At 48.0% G+C, this 16,943-nt stretch overlaps 1 protein-coding gene and 1 long non-coding RNA gene across 11 annotated transcripts in view; one reads left to right on the forward strand and one right to left on the reverse strand.

Annotated features, from left to right (window-relative positions):
• Positions 1 to 7,296, reverse strand: part of ERG (ETS transcription factor ERG) — a 186,149-nt gene extending 178,853 nt beyond the window's left edge. The window contains exons 1-2 of the mRNA XM_025449910.3: positions 7,138 to 7,296; positions 4,673 to 4,774 (exon numbers count right to left, since the gene is read on the reverse strand). The gene's annotated coding sequence lies outside the window, so the exon portion shown is untranslated. The remainder of the gene's footprint in view (positions 1 to 4,672; positions 4,775 to 7,137) is intronic.
• On the forward strand, positions 7,253 to 16,943 carry LOC112661789 (uncharacterized). 10 transcript variants are annotated; one of them, XR_007407659.1, is made up of 3 exons: positions 7,253 to 7,315; positions 12,176 to 12,608; positions 16,534 to 16,943. It is a non-coding gene; the product is annotated as an uncharacterized LOC112661789 (long non-coding RNA). The 10 variants fall into 10 exon arrangements; XR_007407660.1 differs by lacking the exon at positions 7,253 to 7,315 and adding an exon at positions 7,406 to 7,468; XR_007407661.1 differs by lacking the exon at positions 7,253 to 7,315 and adding an exon at positions 7,559 to 7,621.

Raw genomic sequence — 16,943 nt, forward strand, 5'->3', positions numbered from 1 at the left:
CACAATTAGCCTCGAATAACTAGGTTATCAAGATCCCCCTTAAAAATTCTCCACCCAGAAAGATAAAAGGAGAATCAAACAGTGGCTTCAAAGGAAGCAAACTTCATCCCAACACAATCATATAATTTTCATCCAGCTAAGAGACATGACCTCAAACCCTGGTCTTCCCCTCAAAATAAGTTTGGACACCAAAGAATAACCAAGACACTGCTACCACAAGAGTCTGAGATTCTCAGAGCCCTTCCTACAACAGCTGAATTCCGAGTCTGAGATTCTCAGAGCCCTTCCTACAACAGCTGAATTCCCATTTCACAGAGGGGAACCCTGCCGGCTTTCTGGGGATTTCAAATATGAAATGGAATCAATTTTCTGGACGTCCAAGACAACAGAAATGTCACAGCAGTTACAGCAGTCATTCCAGCTGTGAACCAAAAGATAAATTTAAGAAACAACTGTTTGTGTCTCCCACCTTTTATGGGGAAGCTTTGGGTACTTACAATATATCAAAGATAAAATGGCAGGGAAGGGAATATATAGATTCCAGATGCAACACCACCCCACCCCTCAAGGGATGGGAAAATAATTCACACAGATATCAAGAGGTGCCAAATGCAGGTCAGAGAGAGAGGAGGGATAGATTAGACACATAAGGAGAGCCAAGGAGGTGCCAAGAGGGAGCCTTGAAGAACAAGAGGCACCTGGGCTGGCAGGACAGCAGGAAACAAACCTCCTCCTAGCTCCCCACATTAAGGAACCAAGGTATATGACCCTAACCCACAACCACCAGCAGCATCGCCTTCATCAGAGGAATTTATCATTCATTGTGAATGGTATCCCTACCTTGCAAACCAGATTAGCAAAAAAGCAAAGCACCTCAAGACCAAGAGGATGAAAGTTCTACCACTTAGCATGCCCCCTTCGCCCACAAATATCCTTGACTGTTTATATAGCCATTCAGGTGCCTATTCCTTTCTGCCCCTTGGGAGGAATTTTATGGATTTCCTAAGAGCACTTCTAATTTACATTTGTGTTTCTAACGATCATTTTTCAAATATTTAATTGATGAATGACATTTGGTTTTATATCACTGTGAGAACTCTTCCATTTCCTATTTTACCTGGCTTGAAACCCTTACAGAACTCGAATCTGTGTTGTCCAAAAGCCCTTTAATATTTATTTCTTGTGATAAATTCATTTGGTAATGTGTATGTTTACAACTTTGTGTTTCATGACCTAGCATTATTTCATCATCAGGCATCTTAAAAAATAAAATACATTGACATTCAACAGAATTCTACTTGTCTCCCTTCTTCATCCTTTTTTTTTAAAAATACCAATGTCTTATTAAACAAAACAAATACTTTGAGTTATTTTAGCCATAATTGCATCAAGTGTGGACTGACACAGTACCAAAATGAAAATAAGGATTTCATAATTAGGGAGGAAATGCTGAAAAAAAAATGGCTAAGAAAAGACAGGAATATTTGTAGGGTTGGGGCAAGAATTAGAAATAGAGCGGTTCTACCATTCCTTCTCTTCCCAACCCAAGCCTGTCCATATGCAAGGTGCCCCCACCCAGAGTCAAGTGGGCACCCCAGTCCACATGGCCATGCCCCACCAAACAGCTGCCTTGCTGGCCATGCTTGCAGCTGGGGGGAACACACAGACTCTGCCAAACAAGATGGACCCCAGGAAAGAGGCCTGTGTAGACCCCAAAGATGCTCAGGCCAGTTTGGACAGGAGCTATGGGCTCCCAGGTACCCCCAGGTATGGTATGGAATGCTGGATGGGTGCAGTTGAGGAGGGCAAGAGTGGTCCTGGATGGTATCAGGGCAGGCTCTCTGGTGAGGCAGTGCTGCATCTGAGTTGGAGGTGCGGGGTCTCATTTTCTTCCTCAGAGACCTAGAAAAGGCCACCTCACCCTTTAGGAACTATAATTACACATCTGTAAAATGGGGATAATATAACTGGTATAATAAAAAAGATATTTGGTCTCTTCCCCAGTTCCTGGCACAGAGCTCTTAAAAATCACTGGATTTCCTGAGTGAGAAGAGCAACAGAATCATCCCTGAATGACAGGAGTCAAAGCTTCCAAGTTGGAGACACACATGTGCCGAGAAAGTGGCACACCCCACCTCCATGGGGGCAGAAGCACCTGGGCTCAGGAACCTTCTAGAGCTCACCTATGAACCTCTCTATTCATCTGTTTACCTGCATCTTTTAAAATAAACTGAAGTAGTGAGTACAGCATTTTCCTGACTTCTGTGTCCTTCTAGCAAATTACTGAGTCATGGAGGGGGATGTGGGAATCCCCAACTCTGCAGCCACGTTGAACAGAAGTGTAGGTAATCTGGGGAGAGACTGGATACTTTGAATTGGTGTATGAAGTGGATGAAGGAGGTTAGTCTTGTGGGACTGAGCCCTTAACCTGTGGGGTCCGAATGCTAATTCCAGGTAGTGTCAGAACTGAATTAAATTGTAGGCTACCTAGCAGGGTTGGAGACCTAGAAAACTGGTTCATGAGACACTATATACCTGATGTCAGGAGGGAGACAAATTCCTCAGTTATCTACCTCCAAACTGATGGTCAGTGGTTCACACAGGTATGAACACAAGGTTTGGCCAGTGTCTGTTCCAACTGGTTAGTACCTGAATGGGACCACTATCTGGCTCTCTCCCCAGCTGACTCCATTAGATTTTGTGAAGATTACGCTAAATTATGCCTAAGAAACCTCTTGTGGTGCTAGGCATACAGCAAGCACTTAATAAGTGTTAGTCACTATGATTAAGAAAGCAAAAATTCAATACTGTATAAAGTGTTGGCAACCTTTGAGAAAAATAATTCTCAATAAATAAATTCATAAGAGACCTTTGTCAATTAACTAAAGATATCCCTAATTTAAATACTAGATGTTTAATTTTAAGCTAACTAGTTTTCATTAAGTAAAAATATTTCAGGCAAAATGGCTCTAAGCAAACCCACGATAACAAATCCATTAATCCAATGAGCTGGTCATCAAGCACACTGCTCTTGATGAGTAGGGATCAAGCATGCCAGTCTTTTACCAGCAAAGCCTAAGCCTACCATAAGAACTGCACAGGTCTGATTCCTGCCAAGAGCATAAGCACCCTTCCCCCTAAAGGAATGGGAAGCACTCCCTCTCAGGCCTACCCTAGTCCTAGCCCTGGTGCCTGCATACCTGAAGTAGGCAAGAGAGGCCAGTGGGAAGTGGAAGAGTCAACCAAATGTACCTTCAACAATTATCTACAAAGACAAAATAGAGAGTTTCTTCAATAGGATATGGCTTCTTTCCAAATAACTACAAATACCTATTGCAAAGAGTTGAACACTATAGATCTCCATCACTTCACGGGTTGGGGATCCTCACCCCCAGCAGCTCAGAAAGCGTCCTTACAGGGCATACGGTCCTTAGAGAAATTATCAAATTACAGTGAGGTCACAGGGTGTACCCTAATCCAGTATGACTGGTGTCCTTACTCATAGAGGGCAGATTGATATGAAGACATGGGAAGAAGATGACCATCACAAACCAAGGAGAGAAGCCTGAGACAGACTCTCTCTCATGGCCTCACAAAAACCAACTCTGCCCACATCCTGACCTCAGACATCCAGCCTCCAGAACTGTGAACCTATTTGTGTTGTCTGAACCCTCAGTCTGCAGTACTTTGTTACAGCTGCTCTGGAAAATGAATATACTTTTATTAAGGGACTTGCTCAATATTTCAATTGACAAAAACTAGTGGCCTGATTTGGGAGGGTAGGGGGAAGGGTGTGCCTCAGGAATCACATCCAATTTATTTGCAACCTTTCTTACTAGACATCAACTCTGTTCAAGGAATGTACCAGGCCCCATGTATTATTGTCCCACCCACTAATCACTCCTGGTTTCATTTTGGCAAAACAGAGACTTTTATAAGTTCTGTGGCCTGAATGAGTGCTATCTGTATAAGCCCCATCATAACCTCTTCTAACCACTGAAATGCTTTTCTGAGAGAAGCTTGATGGTTTTCCAACAGCTAAGGGGTGTATTTTGCAGATAAAGGGATGAAATCCTCCACCTTTTTTTTCTTCTTCTTTTTTTTTTTTTTTTTTTTGCCTAACTAATGACGACAGAAACCAATTCCCTGTGTGCGCCTCTTGAAATGAGGCTTCCACTGAATTCCGGTGAGATAACTATAAAATAGCCATAACCTAAACTTTGTAATATAATAGGAAAATGTAAACAACATAAAGTATAAATATCCATAGATACTGCCCTTGGCCTCTGGTCCTTCTGGAAGGAGCAGACCATGGCCGAAGGCAATAAAAAAAGGAGTGATAACAAGGTTTATACTTGGAAGGCAGTGACATAACCAACACTCCCGTGTCAGTGTCAGGGGCTGGCAGGCATTCCTGGGCTCAGGGCATCTTACTTAGCAGAGACAATCAGTGGAACCAACACAATCTCTCAACATATACCAAATGGTCCACGGAGAGATCTTTGGTTTTTGTTTTTTCACCATAAGTATAATCTTCAATCCTCATCACCTATTTCACAAACCCCTTACCCACCTCCCAGCGCAACAAAAGGTCTTGGGAGGTTTGGGAACACAAATATCAAATATTCAAGATGTTAAAGGAGAGATAGGGTTATCTGGGATTTTGTTTTACCTTTAATTGCCCTTGGCCCCACCATCTTTTTTCTCTATGAGTCATTTGTCTTGCTTTGGGTCAATACTGCTTTTCTTGGGTCTTCAAAGATCTTGAAACAAACTGAAAAAGAATTTAAATATATTAAAACTTGGGTTTTTTCCCCAAAATATTAATACCAAAGATCAACTCTATGTTTAGTGACAAAGTCTATTTCTTAAACAAATACTCTAAAATGAGAACGAACTTAAAATCCTCCCTTTAAATAAAAGGGGGGGGGGGAGTGGCAACATTCCTCCAGGGAAGCTCAGCGTTATGAAGCAAAAATGAGGAGTGAAACAAAGGCCAAGCCTGAACTGGCATACTGAAGCACACATATACTTTTGCAAAGAAAATATTTTGAAAACGTTTTCCTTTCCTTACAGACCCCAGCTTTAGTAATAATGGTTTCCCCAGATCATCCTTTTAGCACTTTTGTCTGCTCAAAACAAAGAGTAATAGGGTTTATTAAACATCTTGAGAACTGTAATTAAACAGTCGTTTTAGTTCCAGGAAAGAAACAACCCTTTTAATTTGTAGATGCTGAGGAGGATCCATATTTTTAAAAACATTAGAACACGAACAAGCTGAAATGGGGGGGGGGGGGGCAGAGAGGGAAGAAGGAGGGGGAGAGGGAAGGAGAGAGAGAGAGGGAGAGAGAGAGAGACTTCCTTAGAATATGCTTGTTGCCACAGTTCTAAAATTCAATCTCTTTTTTGGAGATACAGGAATTTCTGTGCTGATGCAACTTTCCAAGTAAAATATCCAATCCGAAAATATTACATTTAACAGAATCCTCACAACATGACAAATTGCAAATGGCAACTGTTTCAGTTGAAAATATTTTCAAACTAGAAAATGTCTTAAGTATTGCATCAAAATCAATATTTGCAATGGGCAATAGTATTTATAAATGTTTCCGCAGCCCCACTGACCCTCCCACTCTGCTTGGGGTGCCAGCCAAGTCCATCTGAAGTCTTTGGGCCTGTGCTTTGGGACAGTTCATCCAGTTGCCCAATGTCACCACAAAGCGTGTTACAATACGAAAAATATAAACTCTTGGGAAACTAGTAGAATCCAAATCCACATGTATAATATGATTCCCATATTGTAAAAAGACCAAGAAACCTAGATGGATGAAAGATTAAAAGGAAGGGAGCAGCTCTAAGGAAGGGCATGAGATCCCTACCAGAAACGGGCTTTGAGTTTCCAGTGTGAATTAGGGGGGAGTCTTGTTTTGTTCAGTTATCTTCTTTCAGGGATTTTCTTCGTAACCAGGAAAAAACTAAGCAATAATCATTTTATACCCCTGAACGTATTTTCAAAGCGCTTTTCTCAACCGCAACGGGTGACTTCGGCACCCAGCCTTACGGAGCAGTGTTAGCCTAACTCAGGGACGGCATTTTTAGCCGGAAAGGAGAAGGTAACCGTGAATTAGAGCCTGCTTTGCCTGGCTGCGCAGACCTGGAGTCAACAAAGGGGTTCCCAATTTTTTTTCTCTATATCCAAAAGGCGATATTGATTATCACTCGGTTAAATGGTTTCCATAGACAAGTGGTTAAAATCCTATTTAGTTTCCAATTGCTGAAAAGGGAATAAGAGTTTTAAAAGCGTGGGCTAAGATTTACTATACTATGTCATCCTAGAGTATACTTTAGTGCCAAAATCTCTACATGCCGAAAGAATAACTTGATTTATGGCTGAATATTGCTGGACCTGATTTAAAGACAAGAGTAAAGCCCAGAGAAGATTCTATTAAATATGTGCAATGGGTATTTTTAAATTAGCATTATGGCGTTATTAATATTTCATTTATCCAGAGGGCACTTATCTGACAACATAAATTATCCATAACACAGCTGAGAAGCCACAAAGGATCCAAAAAAATGTCATGAAGTCCGAGGAGAGCAGCTTTGCCAGGGAAAGGCACGCTACCAGCCGCGTGAGGTAACAGCTGGCCCAATCAAAGCAGAAAAGCCAGAAAATTATGCAAACCAGACTCAAGAACTCAAAAAACACACAGCCATTTGAGAACTCTGGCGCGAGAGCACGCGGCTTAACCCTGCCCGCAGCCCCCGGTCCTGCAGGAGGCACGGGCCCCAGAACCACGTGACCCGCGGGAGGACCCCAGCCCCACCCCAGCCCCACCCCCACCCCAGCCCCACCCCCAGCCCCACCCCCGCCACAGCCGAGGACACGACGCACGTCACCCGCGGGGTCACCGAGGCTCCATGTTCCCCACAGTCAGAGGCAGGAGAACGTTCGCGGTCGTTAGAAAGTGGCCCCTGGAGAGGAGTCAATAAAGCCAAACAGCTCTGAGCACCTCAAGGGCAGGCCTCCTTTGCCAAAGCAGCCTTGGGGCAAAGAAAGTGCCCTGGACGGGGAGCTCCGGGCGGAGCTGGCCTCCCAGCAGCTGGCAGAGCCGCTCTCTGCCTCAGTTTGCTCACCCGGAAGCCGTGGGTAAGAGAGAAGTACCGGGGGAACCGGAACCCGCATTGTGGGCGAGAGGGAGGCGGTGCGGGATGGGCGGCCGTTGCGGGGGGGAAAAGGTATTGTGGGTAGGAGGGGGGCATTGTGGGTGAGAGGGAGGCGCTGCGGGATGGGCGGCCGTTGCGGGGGAAAGAGGTATTGTGGGTAGGAGAGGGGCATTGTGGGTGAGAGGGAGGCGCTGCGGGATGGGCGGCCGTTGCGGGGGGGAAAAGGTATTGTGGGTAGGAGGGGGGCATTGTGGGTGAGAGGGAGGCGCTGCGGGATGGGCGGCCGTTGCGGGGGAAAGAGGTATTGTGGGTAGGAGAGGGGCATTGTGGGTGAGAGGGAGGCGCTGCGGGATGGGCGGCCGTTGCGGGGGGGAAAAGGTATTGTGGGTAGGAGGGGGGCATTGTGGGTGAGAGGGAGGCGCTGCGGGATGGGCGGCCGTTGCGGGGGAAAGAGGTATTGTGGGTAGGAGAGGGGCATTGTGGGTGAGAGGGAGGCGCTGCGGGATGGGCGGCCGTTGCGGGGGGGAAAAGGTATTGTGGGTAGGAGGGGGGCATTGTGGGTGAGAGGGAGGCGCTGCGGGATGGGCGGCCGTTGCGGGGGAAAGAGGTATTGTGGGTAGGAGAGGGGCATTGTGGGTGAGAGGGAGGCGCTGCGGGATGGGCGGCCGTTGCGGGGGGGAAAAGGTATTGTGGGTAGGAGGGGGGCATTGTGGGTGAGAGGGAGGCGCTGCGGGATGGGCGGCCGTTGCGGGGGAAAGAGGTATTGTGGGTAGGAGAGGGGCATTGTGGGTGAGAGGGAGGCGCTGCGGGATGGGCGGCCGTTGCGGGGGGGAAAAGGTATTGTGGGTAGGAGGGGGGCATTGTGGGTGAGTGGGAGGCGGTGCGGGATGGGCGGCCGTTGCGGGGGGGAAAAGGTATTGTGGGTAGGAGGGGGGCATTGTGGGTGAGAGGGAGGCGCTGCAGGATGGGCGGCCGTTGCGGGGGAAAGAGGTATTGTGGGTAGGAGGGGGGCATTGTGGGTGAGAGGGAGGCGGTGCGGGATGGGCGGCCGTTGCGGGGGGGAAAAGGTATTGTGGGTAGGAGGGGGGCATTGTGGGTGAGTGGGAGGCGGTGCGGGATGGGCGGCCGTTGCGGGGGAAAGAGGTATTGTGGGTAGGAGAGGGGCATTGTGGGTGAGAGGGAGGCGGTGCGGGATGGGCGGCCGTTGCGGGGGAAAGAGGTATTGTGGGTAGGAGGGGGGCATTGTGGGTGAGTGGGAGGCGGTGCGGGATGGGCGGCCGTTGCGGGGGAAAGAGGTATTGTGGGTAGGAGAGGGGCATTGTGGGTGAGAGGGAGGCAGTGCAGGTACACGGCGGGCATTGTGGGTAAAAGGGAAGTGGTACGGGAAGGGCATTGCTGGTGAGAGATGTATTGCGGGTAGGAGACAGGTATTGTGGGTAGGAGATGGGCATTGTCTTAAAAGGGAGGCGGGACGGGTGCGGGACGGGCATTGTGGGCGAGAGAGGTCTTGTGGGTAGGAGACGGGCATTGTGGGTAAGAGGGAGGCAGTGCGGGTACGGGGCAGGTGTTGTGGGTGAGAGAGGTATTGTGGGTGGAAGACGGGCATTGTGGGTAAGAGAGGTATTATGGGTAGGAGACGGGCATTGCGGGTGAGAGAGTGTGGGTAGGAGTGGGGCATTGCGGGTGAGAGGGAGGCGGTGCAAGTCCGCGGAGGGGTGCTTTGGCCGTGCCAGGTGGACGAACAGAAGCATAACTATGTTGAGGGCTGCGTGTCCTCTCTGTTCCCCTCATCGCTGGACAAGGAGCCACTTGGCGCACACAGATTTTCCTGGCCGCCCAGTGTCGGCAGCAGCGCGTGTACCACAGGGGAGGCGGGCTCGCGGGAAGATGCACACCTCGATGCCCGGGAGCGCTGCCTCCATGACAGCACAGCGAACGGCAGCCTTTCGTGAGAAGAAACGGACTGACAGATGCCGGGGACAGAAGGGCTGTAGTCACCCCCGTGGTCCCGGTGACCACGGCCACGGAGGACACAGTTTGTCCATTCCCTGCCCCCGCAGATGGCAAAGGCGGCCTGCCCTTCCTGCCTTACAGAAGGAACCCCAGCTGTGGGTGTCCTGCTCATTCCCAGCGCCGCGTCACGGGTAAATCCTATCATGCGCACCGCTTCTTCCCGCCCCTGGTTGGCTGGTTTAGGGATGGGCGCTTGGATCCTGCGGGAAGTGAGCCAGAGGACTTCCGGGAAACATCTCTAGGCGGATAGAGAAAGGCCACATGATACCATCCTCTGTGTGACACTCGGAGCTGTGACAGCCACCCCAGGCCTATGAAGGGCGGTAGCCGGCGGACGAAACTAACATGCTGTGAGTGTCTGGGAGTCCATGAAGGACTACTCAGGGTGGGGAAAAGCAGACTTACCCAAGCCTGGAGACACAAAACATCCCATACACCATAGTACCTACGTACAAAAGAGTCACTTTCGACTCATTTACCATCTGCATCCAACTCAGACATGCTGAATATGCTCCACGGTTCTAACTTTAAAATGATCCACTGGAAATTAGCTCAGCCTGTAAGTCTCCCTGCATAAACACTATATCTAGGATTTAGAGAACGAAGAACGATTATCAAGATGAGAGACCTATCGCAACCGATGTATGTATTGAGTGCCCAGCGCTGGAGATGACATAGGACATGCCCTCTATAAACAGGGTTTATATATAAGGGTTTGATGGAAGGATAATACTTACAGTTAAATAGGTGCAGAGTAGGGGGAGAGGTACAAAAGAGGTAATTCTGTCTAGCGCTGTCGAATAGCAAGGCCTCTCTGGGGGAGTTGGGGATGGGCCGTTAGTATTCGATAGGTAGGAATGGAGCAAAGAGCATGCAAGGTGGATGAGACAGGTGAGCAATGGTCTGAAGGTGAACAGGTGTACTTAAAGGTGTGCTGTAAGGAGAGTGTCTTTCATCTTCATGTCCACTTAGGGCACAGGGTGTGAGCTCAGATATATTGAGTGGTTCATCTCTGTAATTCAGGAGAAGGTCCACTGGTATTTATCTCCTTCCATTATCTAAACTCAACCCACTTTTCAAACCCATTCATTTATTCAATCGTGCATCCATCACCCATCCATCTGTCCTACATGCAATTGACTGAGGCCCCCACACGTGCCAGCTTCTGAGCTAAGCAGTAACTAGCACAGGCTTTGCCCATGAGCTGAGTCTAGTGGGAGAGACCAGGCTGCAGGGAACAGTGATAAATACCCACTACCCGCTGCTTTGTTTGACATGCCCCCCACTGCCCCACCGCAGAATATGATTGAGGGCAGCCCCTGAGCTGTTTGGGACACTGAAGGAGATAATAAAACATTTAAGATCACAGGGAAGAGCAGTGAGAATTAGAAAGCTAGAAAAGATCCGCATCATGGACTCCAAAGAAGGACGTCCAGTAAGACACAAATAGTTCACAGCATCTGATCTGCAGAGGGATGAATAAGCATGAAAAATTCATTCAACCCACCATACGAATTGAGAACAGGCATTGGATCTGGCATGTCAGAACCTCATGGGGGCCTCTAACAGTGTTGCAGCAGAATGGTCAAGCAAGCTGGTTTCCAAATGAATGGTTGAGAGGATGTGTGAAAGTCAATGCAGGATTTTTTTTTTTTTTTTTTTTTTGAGACAGAGAAGGCATGAGCTGAAGTAGGAGCAGGAGAGAGAGAATCCAAGCACTCTCACTGAACGAAGAGCCCAAGGACTTGATGCCAAGACCTCAAGATCATGAGCTGAGCTGAAATCAGGAGTCCTACACTTAACCAACTGAGCCACCCAGGTGCTCCAGATGCAAACTATTTTTAAGAGAAATTGAGCAGCCAAGAGAAAAGAAGGCAGAGAAGTTGGAGGAAAAAGCACCGGTGCCTTTACCCACCCAACACTTGTTGTGTACCTACTATGCTTCAGAAACTGCTAGAAGTTCGGGATATATCAGGGCTCAAGAAGTCTTCCCCTCAAGTTTATGATCCACTTTGCTTATTGTTCTTTGTTTACTGATAATGAGCAAAGAAGATGGTACGTTTATGAATAGGATAGAGGGAACCAGTGGAGTAGTAGACCTAGAGATTCTTGAGACAGAGGAACCAGGGGTGGTCCCCACTGGAAGAGACATAGGAGAGGCCAGACACCACAGCACGTGGGTGGGGTCAGCTCTGGCAGGTGGGTGGGACCCCACTGCTGCAGAAGAAGTGGCATGCTGTTGGATGTTTAGCCACCAGCTCTCCAAGGGAAAATGGATATGAAGCATTTGGCAATTTCTGTGGAGAACTGTTGCCACCGTGGCCACACTCATGGAACCAACGGCAGTGCCTACACGCAGACTTGGATGGAGATGCGCACCATCACTCTAGGAAGCCCGCAGGAGCCGGCCCTGGCATACACCTGTGCTCCAGAAGCCAAGTGACAAAGGAGCCTGAGACTATATTAAAGGAAGAAGAGGATGGCAGAGGCAGTCTGTGCAAGGCAGCCCAGCCAGCTGCTGTCCCAGTAGCTGAGTCCCTGTGATGAGTCGCTTCTGGGAGGGGCAAATGCTAGGGAGATGGAGTTCAAAACCCAGAAAATACGAGCGGTCTGGCTGCTCTAAATTACTTCCATATCAGCTCTCTGCTTCCTGAAGCTCATTAATAGCCCAAAATGATGCCGTTTATCGTTGTCTCCTTCAGGCTGACACTGTTGGTTGTGTGCACATGTGTGTTTCCTGCTCTGACTTAGAACTCAGTGAGGCAGTGCTTGAAATCTTACAGAGTCCCCTGAAGGGTCTCCTTTTGCTCCCCATCATAAAGAAACGTCGCCAAAATAAACTAAGAGCAGTTTAACTGGAAAAAAAAAAAATAGCAAGGGTCTGCATGAATCACGTGTGAGCTTCACAACGGCCACAACCGTATGCTTCTTACCAGTTCGGTTTGCCTGGGTTGGCCGTTGTTTGGTTTATTTCATTTCATTCATTGTGCTTTAGGGTCAGCGTTTTGCCATTGGTGATGCTACATCGACCTCCGGCTCCAGGGCTTCTTCTCCATTCTTTCCTCGTGTGGAGAACAGAATGAAGAGAAACATCAACCCGCCCAGACACACAGACTCTTGCAAAGCCCATACTGCTCTTGAAGGAAGGGCCTGTCCCCTCTTCTCAGCCTTGCCCCTCGCATGTGAAAGCATCAGGCTGACCTTGGAGGGGAAGGTGTGGCTGCCAGTTTCCACCAAGACCAAACCCACAGCAGCAAAACAGCTCCGCAGCCTCTCAGTCTGGGGACCGTGATCTGCCTCAAGGTCCCAGTAAAAATGAGACGTTTGAAGGAAAACAGGCTACATTTGAAGAGCGGGGGACATCAAGAAAGAGAAAACAGCTATAAATACCACTTCTCTCCCCTTTTACACTGAGCCTTCTGTTAAAGGTACATTTACCAGGTTTTTTGTGTTCTTTTTTTCCTAGTTCAACTAGAAAAACATAAATATTTAGTCATTTCATAACAGCTGACAAGTGGGCCACAGGTTAAGGGACACTATGTATTTCTAAGAAAGTTCATCTAACAACATGTACCTTTGGGAGGAGAATCCCAAAGTCTGTTTTAGAAACAAACCTGACCATGATGACTTTTGTCTTGATATTCTCACAGGATCAAATCTTAAAGATGCCAAAGGCATTGATACCATCTTTGCAAACAATGAGATCCATTTCGTGTTTTTAAATTAACACAGGACAGAAAAATCAAAACACTGGTAATAACACATGATCATTCTTGAGGTTGTCTATGGAAATCACTAATTGCTAGTTAAATTAATGGATACTGTATTAACATCTCAATACTATAAACCAAAAAAAAAGCAAAATTCCTGAGTGACAAGACAATCCATAACAGAACCAAAAAAGACAACAATGTACATTAATAGAGTCAGGGGCCCAAAGAATATTACACATCATCACTACTAGGTGAAACCCTCCTGTTGGCATCACCCTGATGCTTTGCAGAAGGCAGATGTTTTTATTTTGAATACAGTAGGAAGAGGCAGATGGGAAGAGGGTAGAAGCTTTCTTAACAAAAATCAACCAGCATAAAGGAAGAAAAAAATACTGAACAATGTACAGAATTCTCTATGTTATATGCCATTATTGCTCTGTTAAAAAATAAAAAGCCCAAAATACCTACAAAATACCAACAGGGAAGGTTTCTCTTGTACCCTTTAAGGGTAAAGAATTTCACAAAGCCTTGAACTCACCATGAAAGTAGGTCTGTGCCCCCTGACTTTGCTCAAACACTTTGGCACACCAGTGACGAGCTCACCAGCAGGAGCTCTGAAACCAGCTTTTCCATCTCCACTGACTTCTGACAAGCTTCGGAGCCTGGCATAAAGATCACCTTATTTGTACTGGACACAATTTGGAAGTGAAACTTTTTAAATCCTCAGACGTATGTTACATAGAAGTCATGAGCCTCGCCACAAATGTCCTTCACCGATGTGAGGTTTATAACATACTTCTCACTTTACAGCTACGCACTCCAGATAGGATTTTCCATGATCTCCACCATTAACGAGTCGTTCAGTAGGAATTAACCGATCACCCCATGTGCAAAGCCATGCCCTGAGGTTTTGTAGGATGAGAAAGTTCCATGGTGTGTGTGTCTCACTCCTGGAGAGTCTACATGCCTCGCAAGACCGTAAGCTTGTGGATCGAGGTTTTATGATACAGAACAAGAGGACAATGTAGTGGCTCCCCTAAGAAGCACTGGGATAGCTCAGGGGAGGCGAAGACAGAGCTTCAGCTTGGGGTGGGTGGCAGGACCTAAATGCAACCACAAGGTGAGAGAGATTTCTTATAGACAAGAGAGGAGTGTAATCCAGGTAGAAGGACTAAGTAAACTATGCACAGTCCTCGTGTACACAGGGCGCACAGTGGAGCCACGTTTTCTGTGAGGATTGAGTGAGCCATGTGGGACTGGGCCTCCATCAACAGCATAACAACGTCTTTACCATCTTTACCACCTCCTGAGGCATGGAGGAGAGGCCTTCAGAGCAGGGCAGTGGCCTCAGACGGGGTGTGGAGAGAATCGGGTGGTCTCTCAGGCACATGTTCCAGAAAAGTGGAGAAGCAAGAGGGCCCAAGGAGGGAGAGATGGTGGGCACACCAGCTGGATGATTAGCACTCTGTGGATCACAGATGTTGGACACAGACCACCGGGGGGAGCCCAGGAGGACCATCTATCCAGCCCTCACCCCTTTTTCTGGAGATTTCTGAGCATCTGTGGCACAGAACTTCACAAGAGGCTTCTGGGAGGATAACCGAGGCATTGACTGGAGAGAGGGAGAGTCCGCAACACACTGCTGCTATGGCCCCACCAGGGTGTGATGCTTGGGCAGCCACGGGATGCAGGATGAGGGAGTGCCAGAGCCTGATGGCCAGCTGGGCCCAGAAGTGGGGCGGGAGGGAGGATGGCGAAGAAGCAAGAGGAGGAGGAGAGTCATGACAAAGATGGGGAGCTCTGTTTCAACCCCAAGAATGGGAAGTTTCATCCTGGGGTGCCTGACCCACAAAGTTGGTCAAGGTGAGCGGGGTTTCCACAGCTTCGTCTGGTCAGGGGCCACGACCCCAGCCTGCGCGGGGCCCCCTGCAGAAGTTGCTTCCAGGGTGGGCTGCACCACACAGAACACGGTGACAGAGCTGCCGAAGCCGCGGGCCTCCCACACACCTGCCTGTTGAACCAGCCCCGTTAGAGTGTTCTTTTCTCACCTGCAACCTCTTCGCATTTTCAATTTGCAGCACTCACGAGGTATAATTACAGAGCTCATTCAGCGATTTTGTTAATCTTCTCTTGCTGGGAAAGGAGCTAAGTACCAGCAGTTTTCTTTGCTGGCCTCACCCTCTGGAATCTGCTGGGTTTTGCAATCCCCAAACCAGACCTTCCAGGCTGACACTCTAAACAAAAGGAGTGGGGAGGGGGGCTTCTCTCTTCTTATCTCATGTAGATAGAACATCTCAGTCTTTGTGCAAAAAAAAAAAAAAAAAAAAAGACGTCCTGAGCCAGAAAACACAGCAAGGCCACTGCCATTCCTCTGCAGGACAGTAACCGCCTTGTTCATCAGCCCAAACTCCAAGGCCTTTGGGGGCACCAATCATCAGGCCCATTTTTTTTTTTAAGATTTTATTTATTTATTCTTGAGAGACAGAGAGAGAGAGAGAGAGAGGCAGAGGGAGGAGGAGGCCCCACGCAGGGAGCCTGACATGGGACTCGATCCCGGGACTCCAGGATCACACCCTGGGCTGAAGGCAGCACTGAGCCACCAGGGCTGCCCCATCGGGCCTATTTATTGAGAGAGCCTGGAAGGTGACTATTACTATCTTCAATTCTCTTGGTAAAGACCTTGAGTCTTATGAAGATCACAGAGCTGATGAGTGGATGGGCAGGGACTCAAACTCAGAATTCAGACCCAGCTTCTAGTATTTCATGGATGGTGCTGTCTCCTGAGTGGAGGGAAAGCCACACCCTGCTGCACCAGCAGAGAAGGCAAGTGGGAGTCAAGCTTCCTCGAAGCATTCTGCATGTCACCTCCATTGTGGGGCCCTTTCTCAAGCCCCACAAACCCAGGAGAAAGTGGAAAGGTTTTCCTAAAAGAGCAGAGCAGCATTTCAGTCAGATCAATTACTTGACAGAACTAAGTCTCCTGTCCCAAAGCCAAAAATCCACATGTATGGGTACACGCAAGCTAGTCTTTGCTTTTTCCTAGATTCTCCGAAGAATCTCTTAGTTTACCGGATATCTCGGAAATGCTAAGTTTCATTAATCACCTCTCTGGATTAACTTCCTAAAATCTCAGGCCAGCCCAACCGGCCTTCCTGAAAGTTCAAGAATGTGATTTCAGGGACGCCTGGGTGGCTCAATCTGTGAAGCATCTGCCTTCGGCTCAGGTCATGATCCCAGGTCCTGGGATAGAGTCCCACATCGGGCTCCCCACAGGGAGCCTGCTTCCCCCCTGCCCCTGTCCCTTGTGTGTGTGCTCACTCGCTCTCCCTTAAAATAAATAAAATCTTTAAAAGAAAAAAAAAAAAAAGAATGTGATTTCAGGCAGCCTCTCGGCAGGTGTTCCCCACACTGGTGTTTCAGACATGGCATGGACAAACCAGGGGCAGACCCAGAAATCACACCACCCACCCTCCACCCCATCATATCAACCAGCATCTAACAGAACCAAAAGGCAGTCTCCCAAAACAAAAAGCCTCGAGACCCTTCCATGGGAAATCAGAGCAGACACCAATTATCTGATCTGGAGGGGAGCTAGCTGCTCTAACACCACTGTCTTCTTGTTCCTTCCTACCACCACCAGCCCGCTACTTGCTCTGGAGAACTTCCCTCTGAAGCCAAGAATGAGGCCCTGGTTGTGTACCAATTCACTCCTCTCAATCCACTTGGAGCTCAGGGCCCAGAAAACACACTCCAGCTGTCCTTGGGGCTGAGGATGTGTGTACACAGGACAAACCCATCAGTATCCTCCATCCACTCCTGCTTGACGTTTATAGCATCACGAGTGAGAAGACAAGCTGTGTGACCCTGGGCAAGTCTACCTCTGCCTCCACCTGCACATCTATAAAATGGATACAATAGCAATAGCTACCTTATACGTCTGTTGAGAGGACTAAATAAGCTATTTAAAGACCTTCGAAGAGTTCTTGGAACATGGCGAGTGCAGTAAATGTTAACTACTTAATTAGTCACTAAATGGTATATGGAAAAGAA

This window comes from Canis lupus, chromosome 31 (assembly GCF_003254725.2).
Source record: "Canis lupus dingo isolate Sandy chromosome 31, ASM325472v2, whole genome shotgun sequence".
NCBI lineage: Eukaryota > Metazoa > Chordata > Mammalia > Carnivora > Canidae > Canis > Canis lupus.